The 12,750-nt window shown below is 49.1% G+C and overlaps 1 protein-coding gene across 3 annotated transcripts in view; it reads right to left on the bottom strand.

The window, feature by feature from the left end:
- Positions 1 to 10,355, bottom strand: part of CD151 (CD151 molecule (Raph blood group)) — a 35,300-nt gene extending 24,945 nt beyond the window's left edge. The window contains exon 1 of one of the 3 annotated variants that reach the window (XM_030485376.2): positions 10,255 to 10,355. The gene's annotated coding sequence lies outside the window, so the exon portion shown is untranslated. The remainder of the gene's footprint in view (positions 1 to 10,254) is intronic. The other 2 variants (XM_030485378.1, XM_030485377.1) reach the window with 2 other exon arrangements.
- Between the last annotated feature and the right edge of the window lie 2,395 nt (positions 10,356 to 12,750).

Here is a 12,750-nt window from a genome sequence, read left to right as displayed (position 1 = left end):
GTGTTGTAGTTAGTGCACAGTCACTCAAAATTCGGCTGCAGTCTCACTGCAGAGGTACCTTCAGTTTCATTTCCTACAAGTCTCTGCAGTGAAAAAGTGACGAGCTGAAAGTGGGCAGATTTCCTACCTACCCACAGCATCAGGTGCACATCGCATGGCAGGCCATCGCCTTCACCTCACCAAGCTCACGAATGAATCATGGGACTTGAAATCCCACTGTCAAAAAAATACATGCAGCAGTAGTGGAAGAGAGGGGGCAGGCAGCTGGTTTGTTACCACAGGGTACATTGCTAGCCTCCCAAATGACACGATGTTCTATAATCTCACTGGCTGAAAGACTCTTTGCCTCCCCAAAGCATCCCAAGAAAGAAAAATAGGTGGCATAACAGGAGCAGAGAGAAATCAAGTGACTCTCACAGCAAAGAAAAGGGGTGGATTTTCTCTCCGCACATCTCAACATCCATCCTTCATCTGCTGAGCTGTTCTGTCCTCTGGAAGGCATTGCAGAGCACAAAGCTGTAAAACGCAGTTTTCAAGCTACTTCTTAGCACTGCCCTGCCTGTGCCTGAGACACTTGACTGCAGACAGGACAAAGCAAGAAGTGCACAATAAGCTGTCACCAGCTTTAGCTTTTGTACAAAACTTGTTTTGCTTTGAATAGGCTGTTCCTCTTCACACTTTCTGTGGTGTAAGCAAGCAAAGCAAAAGACCCCCGAGTTGGCCCATAAATCTCTCTCAGGCAGCCTGTCTCTGTTTCAACTCCACAAAGATCATATTTTACAGGCAGCTGAGAAGGGATTTGACAGCGGAAACTAAGGTTAACAGTCTTATCACCTCAGCCATGTTGCTGATTAGCTCAGGACTGGTGCCAGCCATGCCAGAGAAAACCTCTCTGTGTCGGAGCTGGTACCTGCAGCCATAGGAACAGGGCAGCATACTTTGCAGCACCCCAGTGCACTGAAGAAAAGAGAACATCATGCAGCCACAGGACAGGGTGACAGCAGCTCTGACCTCAGCATGGCAGCTAGAGAGATACTGATAACATGCTCTGGAGCCCCCCTTCCTATCCAGGACAGCCACCTCACGCGGGAACACTCTCCCACTTGGAATTACCCACTTCGCTAACAGCAGCGCCAAGAATGGCCAAGAAGTCTCTTCTGACTGTTGGTCCTTATATATCCCCAACGTCCGTGTCTCTGAGGGTGTTTTGGAGCTATCATTGAATGCTTTGAGGAGTTATATTCCTCTCCAGAGCTAAAAACACTTTACTAGCCTCAGATCAAATATCAAGCAAAGTCAAGGGCAAATTAAATGACATTTCATTTCCCAGATCTGTAAGTCCAAGTTCATAGGAGCTGACTCTCTCCTGTTGCTATAGGAGCAATGCTGCAAACAATGCTCAATCCATGCTGCTTAAGGCTGCCTTGAAAAGGCCCATTCTTCCAGGAAAAATTAAACAACCCCCAGCCAAAAATAAAACATTCCTCCCCCTTCCGCCCCGCTCTTGTGTAGCAGGTTTTAATGACTTCACCAAAACCCTTTACGCAGCTGTTTTTAGACCAGGCTGCAAACTTGACGGGGAGGCACCAGCATGTGAATAAACAACTGGGAGGCAAGAGCTGTCCTCCAGGCAATTACTTGCTGGCCCTTCTCCAAGGCAGGGAGCAGGCAGATAAAAAGAAGTCCCTGACCCCAGAGCACATGCCAACAAGCTCTAAAGAAATCCCCCAGCCCCAAGCCATCAACCACTTCCCTGAAACACCTCGCCCTGCTGGTTTGTACACAGACCTGCATCAGGAGGAGGGCTTGCTTGGCTCCTCCCCACCACTTCAAATGAACACACAGGTGGAGGGCAGCTCTCCATGAAGGGTACAGAGCTATAATCAGCACAGAAACTTTGGCAAGGCTGTCTCAGCATATCATCCACTTCGTTCAGAGCTGGAAGGAACAAGTAACTGCAAAAGGGTTGTTCTAACAGATGCCAGCACAAACCAGCTGGACTTCAAATGAAGCTGGGAAATCCTGCAAGGGATTTCTCCACCAACCCACCCTCAGGTTACCAGAGACCTTTATGAAGAAGCTTCATTAAAGGAAAGCTTAAAAGGAGTTTGAAACTTAATTCCCCCCTCCGCCTCCCTTACAGGTCAATTTTCAAGTCAAGACCGTATCAATTCATCTAATGTCCTGTTATTTTAAAGATTAAAATTTTTAAGGCTAAAAGTACTCCATTCTACAACTTTGGGACACCCTGGATTAACCTTCAGGGTTAATTAACCAGGAAGACTCAAGACGACCTCAGGAGATGGGAGAAACTACATACTTTGTTCCCTCAGGAGCCTCTCCAAATGTTACTGGCACATACTCAGCATTCAGAGTACTTCTTTGAACTCAGCAGAAGGCAGCAGAGCATTTTCCTGAGTGTTAGAGGCAGGAACATGGCAAACATCCGACAGTGGGCAGACTCATTATCCATCTCTCAATGCAGCCCATGCCATTAGTAAGCAGGAGGGGAAAAGCAGTCCACAGCATGGTTCAGTTGCAGGTTATGTAAGACACTTAAGTAAGTCCTTAAACTTTAAAAGCAAAATATACTCAGAGAAAATCTAGAAGCAACACAGCAAAACTTCTGAAGAAACTGGGTAACTACCTTCACTTTGACCTGAGTTTCGGTCAGTACTAAATGCCCACTGTGAAAATTAGGTCCCTGTAGGATATCAAGGGATAGAGGAACCCCAAAAACAGAAGTCACTTCTTGCTTTGAAGAATTTAGATAAAACTCTAAAATTCATGTTGGAAGTAACCAGGGCAATTCTGGCACAGAAAATAATCTTCCTATTCCTGACCTCAGATGAAGGTAGCCCTGATCACCCAGGGCTACCTTCCTGCCCCTTGGAAAACTCCTCACTGCAGTGGCATATGTGTGTACAGCAGCAGCATCTGACTTGATAACCACCGCCCTGTGCACAGGCACAGGAAAACAAAAAAGACTTATTTGCTCAGGGTGATACAGGGAGCAGGGACATGGGTTGGCCACACATGCTTATCACTGTCAGAAATTAGGAGGATACTGCTGATCTGCAGCAGTCATGCCCTTTGTACACATGGAAACCATCTTCCCACTTACACACTTGTAAACATATTGTTGGTAATAATTACACTGATATAACTACAATTTAATTTGGATATTCTCACTGCTCTCATCTAAGTTGGCTTCCCCCAACTTTTTTTTTTCTCTGCCCTAAGAACTCGCTGCCATTCCTGATGAAGTAGCAAACAATAAAGCCCCTTCCTTCTAGAAAGGGGCTTTTCTTCCCCATGCAGACGCAGCCCAAGTAAAGCTCGTGACACCAGTGAAAGTAGAGTTTTTCCCTCTGCAGTTGTGTCTGCTTCTCCCTCCTCCCAGGCTTCGTGCAGCAGTCCTGTTGAGTCAGGATCCACACTTCCCCAGTGCCTGACCAACGCTGAGGACAAATGGCACCATGACATCAGCACCCAGGATTTTTTCCTGATGTAAGCACACTGGTTTAAATTCCCGTTTCTCCTGTCTTGGGACACACTGCACACTCAGAGGTAAGCCCTGGAGAGCACACAATGGACAGAGCAGGCTTTTGTTAGGCTCTCCAGAGCCCATCCCCGAGGCTGAGCACAGCCTCATTCCCAACTTACAGCACGGGAGCTTGGCAGGACGCTTGTACTCTTTCCCTGCTTGGGAGGAGATAAGAAACAGCAAACTGGGACTCAAAGGCACAGAAACCGGCCTGACAGTTCCTCTTCCCCAAATACAGAAAGAGGTCCTCCCAATAACAGGAAATTTTTCCTTCCAGAACCCCTCCAAGTGGAAAAGGTAAATCGGAGAACACATCCAATCTCTTATCTCACCTCTGGCAGACCTCTCATCTATGCAAAGTCTCCCAACAAAGATGGAAGAGTGCTAGTCCATATAGCAGTTGGGGACCTGCAACTAGTCAGAGCTTCCAGCTTGCTAGCAGCTCAACTCAGCAAGTTGCACTTACACAGGACTGGACTCACCCCTTCTATGCTACAACAGCCAAACCCACAACCTTGAAGCCTGACACTTTCCCACTCGACACATAAACACAAGATCCGTTACTGCTCCAGAGCTGGCAGCTCCAGGGCAGTGCTTGCCACACATGTCTGTGTGCCCAGCTTCTATGCTTGCCGTATGCTGCTGGACTGCACACCAGCTCCTCACCACCTCTCTGCTCTGTGTGCAGCTTATAGCAGCCATGGAGAAAAATAACAAATCACCTTTGTTTCCAGGGCAATGTCTGGGGGAGATATGGGATACGAATTCCTCTCCTCTGGACTCTACCAAAGCTACGAAGAAATACTGACATTCACAAGCCATGACTCACAGCTGCCTTGTCCAGCTCTCCAGAAGTCCTGCTCACTGGCTGTCATGCCAGAAATGCCACCACGGCTGGCATCTGCCAGCTGGCTTTGTTAGTGTATAAATTTGACCAAAACCATCCTTCCCCTTTATCTTCTTTATTGTTACAGTGTGGTGGCCACCGAGGACCAGAGCACTCGCTGAAAACACAACCACATAGGCATAGCGACTGTTGCTCTGGTAGATAACAGGTCAGCAATGCTCAAACATGAGCCGCTTCACACAAAACAAAAACCTCTCCCCCAGAAATTCCTACCTCAGACCACTCCTGGTCCTAATTTTAACTGGATCTCATTAGTGAAGGAGCCACAGAATCCGTTGTTTGTATTCCAGCTATGCTGGTAAATCACACCCTTCGATTTAAAGAGTTGCCAAGGACACCTCCATTAACCTCCACGGAGCTAACTCCTGACTGACCCTCCTTCCTCCACTAGACCAGTACCTTGCCCCCACTAGCAGCTACTCGTGCTTACATCCTTCTACAGAGGAGCTGGCTACACTTTGAGGCCCACGTTGAGCTTATTGCAGTATTGCCTGAAATGCACTTCCGGAGCTGCATATCACTTTTCCAGCTCAGTCTGGAGAGCCCTGACCACCCAACCAGCAAAAGAACTTAGCTTAAGAGGCACGGACCAAGCTGGTCATACCCAAACATGGCCCAGACCCCAAACTACACCTCTTGCTCTGCCATGCAATGCCAGGAGTACAAATCAGTCATTATGTGCTTGGTCTCTTCCACGTCTACTTGTCCCCTACTGGGGCAGCTGTGTTCCAGGGCGGGATATTAGACATGCTTTCACCTCACCTATTTGTGCAGTTGGCCACAGCCAGATCTTTCTCACACAGCATCTCTTCAATGTTTTTCTTCCTCTCAACCTGTCCCTCTCTTACAGTGGCAAAGACATCTGGGAAACATGCTGCAGATTTCAGCCCAACTCCACAGCTTCTCAGGAGCGTGCATCTTCCACTCTGCAGTTACAGGGACACACTTCACCGAAGCACAGGCACTAAGAGCCACACAACTTTCACCTGCCACAGCTCCCCATTGCTCTATTTAAAAGCAGCTCCCTGCTGTTCTGTTCTCTTTCCTATAAAGGTCTTCCTATAAAGGAAGAGAACCTGTGTTGGAAAAGTGAACTTTGTTCCTTTTGCATTCAGATCTGGTATTTATCAGAAATAGATAAGAAACAACAGTAAGTGCTAAACATTTTATGTCATCCACTTCTGGCACAGTTCTAGCTTATGAAACCTCATTACTGCTGCCAGGAACAACCTGTGGGTCTGAGCAACATCCCCTCTTCCACCTCTCACACATCTCATTTCCACCTCCCTTAAGAGGCTGTGTCACATCCAACATCCTCCACACTCCCTCACTCAGATGCACTCACCTGTTACACCCATGCTCAGCAGGCAGAAAAAGTGACTACTGGGCAGCCTACATGGATGCAGGCAATACACACTGTGCAACTTGCTGCACGATTAGAACTGCATTTGCTTGGCTGTACCCTGCTGACAGTGGCTGTGGGTCAACACCCAAATGAATTTAAACAGCTGTCAAGTACCCTCCCTTAACCTCCACAGAACATAATTCCTGATGTCCTTTCTTATCCCACTAAACCAGTATCCTGCCTCCAACAGTGCCCAGCACTGCTGGCATCAAAACTATGCATAAACCACACGCATAAATAATATATATATCAATAATTCCATGAAGACGTCAGCTGGCATGTCATGGCAGCTACTCATGACTGCATCCTTCTAAGGAGCTGGCTACACTTTGAGGCCTGTGTTGAGCTTACTGCACTACTGCCTGAAATGCACCTACGGAGCTGTACAGCACTTCTCCAGCTCGGACTGGAGAGCCCTGACTACCCAACCAGCAAGAGAACTTAACTTAGAGACACAGACCAAGCTGATCATATCCAAACATGCCCCACGACCCCAAAACACACCTCCTGCTCTGCCATGCAGTGCCAGGAGTGCAAAACAGCCATTATCCTCCTGCTCATTCTGCCAAGAGTTTTATTACTGTGCAGCGGCCAGGATGCAGGACTAATAGGACTCACTGAATTCATTCCGCAAGATGCCAGGCTGCTGAGATCACCAGCAGAGGAGTCTGGCAGGCGGGACAGAGCAGAGCACTGGCGAGAGAGACGCCCATCAGCAGTGCTGCTATTACAGTGCTGATCCTTGACAAGAGGGCCTGGCAGCGCGCGGGTTTTGTGCCATGGGGAGGGATATTATGAGGTGCTCTCAAGAGAACTGACAAAACACCTCAACTCCATCCTGCAGTCCTGATGTTCCTCACTTCTTCCTCCACACCCTGGCATCAGGCACAGGGTGGCAATGAAAAGCGCATATCTTACAGATTGGGAAGATGGTCACCGTCCTGCGGGAAAGCTCTCCAAAAGGCACATCAAAAAAGAATGGGAAAATGGGACAATTTTACAGTGACACCGTTCATTTCATTTTGGCTTTACTGTGGCAAAAGGAAAATCATGTTCAGGGTCTGAAAGGCAGGATGAACAAGTGAGACAGAAGGCGACCTGGTCTTCACCTTCAGGATCTGGAAGGTTTTTGCCTGTCCCTCACAGCCAGGGAAACTGACACAAGCTGTAACTTTCAGGAGTCACCCTCCCTCAAGCTTTCCATGACTTCAGCTGTTGGTTCACATGCTCAAGGAGAGCTGGAGATAACCCAGTGTTGAGCCCAGGAGCAGAGAGTAGAGATGGGGAGTAGGAGAGCATTTTCTCAGGAGGTTTCAAGAGCAAGACTGATGAGGCCTCTGGGGATAGCAGTAGTAGAGCAGGAAATGAAAAAGCAAAGCTGCGCCTTTATGTTTTTCAGAGTCAGTCCGTCCACCTTTCTCTTTCTAAACTTCTGTCTTAAACAGAAGGCACAAGAAAAACACACAGACATCATGATCACTTGATAAGTGACCAAATCACCTGGAATCATCAGGCAGGATAGTTTGCCACACACAGGTATACGTGGTGACAAAGATGTTACATGTACAAATACTGTGAGGGTGGTAAGGCACTGGAACAGGTTGCCCAAAGAAGTGGTAAATGCTCCATCCCTGGCAGTGTTCAAGGTCAGGTTGGACAGAGCCTAGGGTGACACGGTCTAGCGCGAGGTGTCCCTGCCCATGGCAGTTGGAACTAGATGATCTTAAGGTCCTTTTCAACCCTAACTATTCTATTATTCTATGTAAATACGTATTTTGTCCAATGCATAACAAGTAGCCCAACACATTCCTTAGAGCAGAAGCCAAACTTCATAGCAGCAACAAGTGAATTTACCTGTGGGATGACACAACTAGAGGAGGCACAGCTCACCAGTCAAACCCTTCAGGGTTGCCTCAAGAGCAAAGGAGTTGTTGCCTGGTCTGTGTATGTGCAATGGGAACAGCCAGAGTTGTGCTACAACTTCTATTAGCTGCGAATAATACAACACGCCTGCTGGTAACTTCCTAACAGGGACAAATAGCACTCCATCAGCCACTCCCACCTAGCAATTTTTGCTTGACAAGGGAATACAAGCAGATTTCTTCCACCTCCTTGCTGAAGAATCTCTCTCACACATCAACACAAACTTTCAGAGGCTGCACTGAAAAATATCCTTCACAGAGCCAAGATTTTGGCTGTGTGTGCCTTATTGAAGAGAAGCCTCCAAGTCCTGCCCACTTCCAAACAGGCGTAAGACTGCATAGGAAGCCTGGGAAGATAAATAATTTGAGAAAAAAAATCTTCTTGGGCTGGTATCCCTGCTTATTCAGAAGATGGCTTTCATATTAGATCCAAGGAAAGGCACAGCCCCATCTGGGCTGTTCAAGTTCCTCTTAGTGCTCTGCTTTACACCTGCCTTGAGACAGGAGAAAGAAGACTTGAGTGTTAAGCTCCCACAAAAGGTACCGCAGGACAGACTAACCACCTCAGCTCCTGAGTAAAATGAGATGTCATAGATGGGACATCATCTCAAGCACATAGAAAAGGCATGTTCTTATTGTCTACTGGAATGAAAATACAGCAGGGACTGCCAGGACTTTTACCAGGCAACTGGGGGAGTCATTCTCCTCCACTGCAGAAAGACTCCACAGAGAAGGTAAACCATTATTTAAAAAAGCCACAGGCCAACCAATATATGCAACAGTTTGGAATAAAACATACTTTTTGCAGACATACAGCAGATGGACAGAAAGACATCCAGGTCAGGAACTCCAACATCATCAGCAAACTATAGAGCAAGGATGTGATCTCAGAACAGCGACACGACGGAGCTCAAAAGCTGCCAACTCCTCCGACTCACAACCCAAGCTTTCAGCAAGGACATCTGAGTCAACACAGTGGCACCTAAGAGCAGCTGTAGCAAACCAGAGCCTAGACCTCCCCCATGCGAGCCAATGTTACACCTTTGACAGGGACCTGTCAGCAGATACTGCAGGTAAAGCATAAGTGATGCTGCCCCAAACACTGCCCAGATTCCAACAGTTTGCTGATTGGGAACTGCCTGTCCTAGGCACACAAACTCCTTCAGAGGATCTAAATACACTGACATTTTTGCATCAGCTTTTCTAGTTTCTGTTGAGCTCAGCAGCATCTCTGAAGAGAGAGATGCTCTGCTCTCTCCACCACAGGCAGTCATCTGTGGTAGCGGGAGGACTGGGATGGACCTTTGTCTGACTGGTGACATGCCAAGAGGCTCTCCAGCCTCAACAATACCAGGCGGTAGATATGCCATGACACCAGAAGCTGCCCTAGGAACCTAGGCAATGGCCTCGCAGATAGCGAAGGAAACACGTTTTGGCAAAAGGGACTTGTTTCAAAACTGTTTCAACAAAATGGCCACCACCGGGCATTACCTCTGATGGGTGATGCCATTTTAATTAACCCTTGTTCCTGCAGACACCACATGAACTCCCAGACCAAGCCAGAAAGTGCTGCAGGGAGACAAAGGAAGTGAAACAGCATAATTTAAGGGATGCTATAGAGTAGCCTGAAATAAAGATATGCCATTGCTAGAATTCAACAGGATACTGCAACAGGTTGATTACAAAAGCCTTCAGGAAGAGTCAGGATGTTGTTAAATTTACAGTAGTTTACATTCTTCATGAGATGACATGGGGCAAAGGCTACTGGGAAAGCCCTCATGGAAAGCAACAATAACCCATCGCCACCAGCTTCCCATCTGACTCAGCTTCCACAAAATGAAAGAAATGGAACATCGCTTAGACTGCGTGGTGAACAAGCGCTCGTTCACCCCCTCCTCCACCTCCTATGAGCCCAACATAAATGACAACTCTTACAACACTGAGACTTAACTAAACAAAGGCCAGGGGGAGATAAATATCGTTTCACAAGATTATGGCAACATTCAAAACAGCTTTCCTAATGCACGGACTGTGCAAAGCTTCTTACACCCCCAAACACCTCCCCTCCCGCAACAGGTTAACACACTTCTTAAGGAAAAAAAAAAGAAAGCAGCAGAAGCCAAGCCCCTGTAAAGTCGTACAATGTCACTGGGCGCCGATGGGGAAGCAAAGTAGTGCTACAACAGAGCTGGCCTTCGGTGAGCGCGGCCAGGTACAGGCGGGCCACTCCACGGCCCGGCGGCGCAGCCAGGAGGGAGCGGCGGGCAGGGGAGCGTCAGACCCCGCTGCCATAAACACGGCCCACGGGCAGCGCTTCGCCTCCCTTCTCCCTCCCAGGCCGGGAGCGGCTGCCGCCACCCAGCCGCTTCTCCCACCCCGCTTCCCCACGGCGGGACCCGCTGCCTCACCAACGGCCACCCGCCTTCCCTCCCGCCTCCCCGGGAGGCCGCCATTTCGGGGCGCCCCGCCTCACCCCTCCGCGGTGAGCCGCGCCGGACCAGAGCGCGCCGCGCCGCCTCACACCCCGACCTGCCGCGCTGTGAGGGAGGGAGGGAGGGAGGGAAGCTGCCGGCAGAGGGAGGGCGGGAAGGCGGAGCGGAGCGCCCAGCCCAGCCCGGGACACCCAGCGGGCGCCACCGCCCGACCTCGCGGGGCGGTGCCTCGGCCGGGGGCGCCTCCCTGCGGCACCCGAGCCCTCCCGCACAGCCCGGCCGGGCCCGGCCTGGCCCGGCCTCGCCGCTTGTGGGGTTTCTCGCTTCCCGCAAAACAGAGCTCCCCGAAACGCGGCGGTTTGCGAGGTCTGGGGGCTCGGCCGTGCCTGTGGCGCGGTCGCGGAGCGCTTGGCATTGCTGGTGCTGTGCAAGGCGGCCAAATCGTGCCTCTGGTAGCGGCAACCCCCGTTAGCCAGGGCCTCACGCTGGCGTTTCCATTGCTGCAGGCAACACATTACTGCAAACTCGAGCTGCAGGTTCTTTCTCTCTCCCTTTTTTTGGTTTTTTTTTTTTTTTTTTTTTTTTTGGCGGCAGACCTGCGTGTTAAAGAGTTTGCCATGAAACATCCAGTAAATCAAGATCAAGCCCCGACTGGCACATTGCCTCATCTTTCCATTACCTCATTTCAACTTCAGCCCAAATACATCCGCGCGAAGCAACAGCCACGCACAGGGGCTGGTCTCAGAGAAGGAGCCCTCGCCCGCTCCCCTGAGCAGAATGGTTTTTTAGGGATGGGTGGGAAGAGAGGAGGTGTGAGCAGGGAGGGAGGGAAAAGGCCCTCCTGGGTGTTCACCTCAACCGTGAACACTTAATCTCTCTTGCCCTTGTGCCCAACTCAAAAATCACTTCATCCTTCTCAATGAGGAAACCAGCTCCTCTCTCCTCAGCCCACGGGGATCCTACCTCTGCTGTAGCTTAGACCCCCTGGAGAGCCAAATGATTAAATAGAGCCTTAGGCAACCAGCTCACACTTAAACACTGAGAGGTTTCATGCAGGGAGTTTGTGGCAGAGCTAGGAGGCAGAAACAGATGCCAACCCTAGGCCTCAGCCCTCCTTGGCAGAGTCCTGGGTAGCCAGCCACACTGAGCTGCTGCCTTCTTGTTGTGTCCAGAGGTTTCACATAGAAACAGGAAAGAACCTCCTGCTCTGTCAGATTTGGGTCAGCAGATGGGCATGGTTAGGCACAACTGCTGCCTGTGTGGCAGTCATGTGCTTGGGAAAGCCTGCAGGTGAAGGTGAGATGCACCACAGGGCCCCCCACCTCCCAGTCTTCAGCTTATTGCTGGAGTAGTATGCATTTACTGGAGATACGTGTTTACCTTGAAGAAACTAATTTTACCTGGTCAGGTCTCCCATGGACTAGTCATTTGAGAAGAAGCGCACAGCTACACTCATGTTTGCAGGATCAGGGCCTTATTAAACCACATGGCTTGATATGCATATAAAACATGCCTTGCAGGCCTGAAGAGGCTCGAGCCAGATTACTGTAGCTGCGCCAACTGAAATTTCCGAGTGACTCATAAACGGCCAGATAAGTAATGAGCAGACTGACGGAAGCTCAAAGAGCTAATGAAGCTCTCAACGGCAGAACTGCGGGTCTGTTGGTACCAAGCAGATCTCCAAACAGAGCACTTAAAGGTGAATAGCATGAGCTATGAGATACATTTTGTACTTGGAGTTAAAGCACTTGGTCAATATATATATGCACTAAGCAATTAACAAGTGAAAAGCAGGAAAAGACACAAATAGAAAAAGGTGACAGGGCAGAAAAGAATGTGTGAGATACTGCATGATTCCCATAGCAGGAACTGGTTAAATGTGTGTAAATGGAAACTGTCCCTTGGAGTTCAGGCTGCTGGAATAAAGAAGGTAGAAGATGATAATATCCCAAACCTTTGTAATTCCTGCATTTATCCTGTGGGAAAGCTTTAAACTTAACACTGTGGCTTAATGATCTCTCTTCAGCCCTGTTTTGGCTTTTAAAAGAGGTGCTGTCAGGCTAATCCTGTTATGCTTATCCTTAGCGTATTAACATGAAAGAGGCAAGTGAAACACAAGGCAGAGCAGGGTCCCTTTGCTTGCCTGCAGAGCTTTGTGGGACCGTGGCTGCTTATCAGAGCAGCTGGTTTTCTTGCCTTTGCCCCTAGATCTGATTGTATACACAGCTGTACTGTTGCATGTGCCAGGATAAGTCTTCCCAGGCTATAGGAAGAGTACTTTCTTGTGATATGATTCCAAAATACCTTACAGATTATGTGCAAAAAGTCACCTGTCCACTAAGAGACTGCAGCCGATAGGCACAGGAACAAGCCCCCAGGCAGAGTCTATTTTGTGTCCTCCCTTATCTCAGGCCACCTCAGGATATCCCCATTGTTTGTTTTTTTTCACACTGCAGATTCCAGCAGCAAAGGGTGGCTGCTCCCAGGGCTTCCATTCAGAGGCAGGAGAGCTTCTGGCAAAAACAGGGGGATGTAGT

This window comes from Strigops habroptila, chromosome 4 (genome assembly GCF_004027225.2).
Source record: "Strigops habroptila isolate Jane chromosome 4, bStrHab1.2.pri, whole genome shotgun sequence".
Lineage (NCBI taxonomy): Eukaryota > Metazoa > Chordata > Aves > Psittaciformes > Psittacidae > Strigops > Strigops habroptila.
This window is presented reverse-complemented; position numbering and strand designations above follow the sequence as displayed.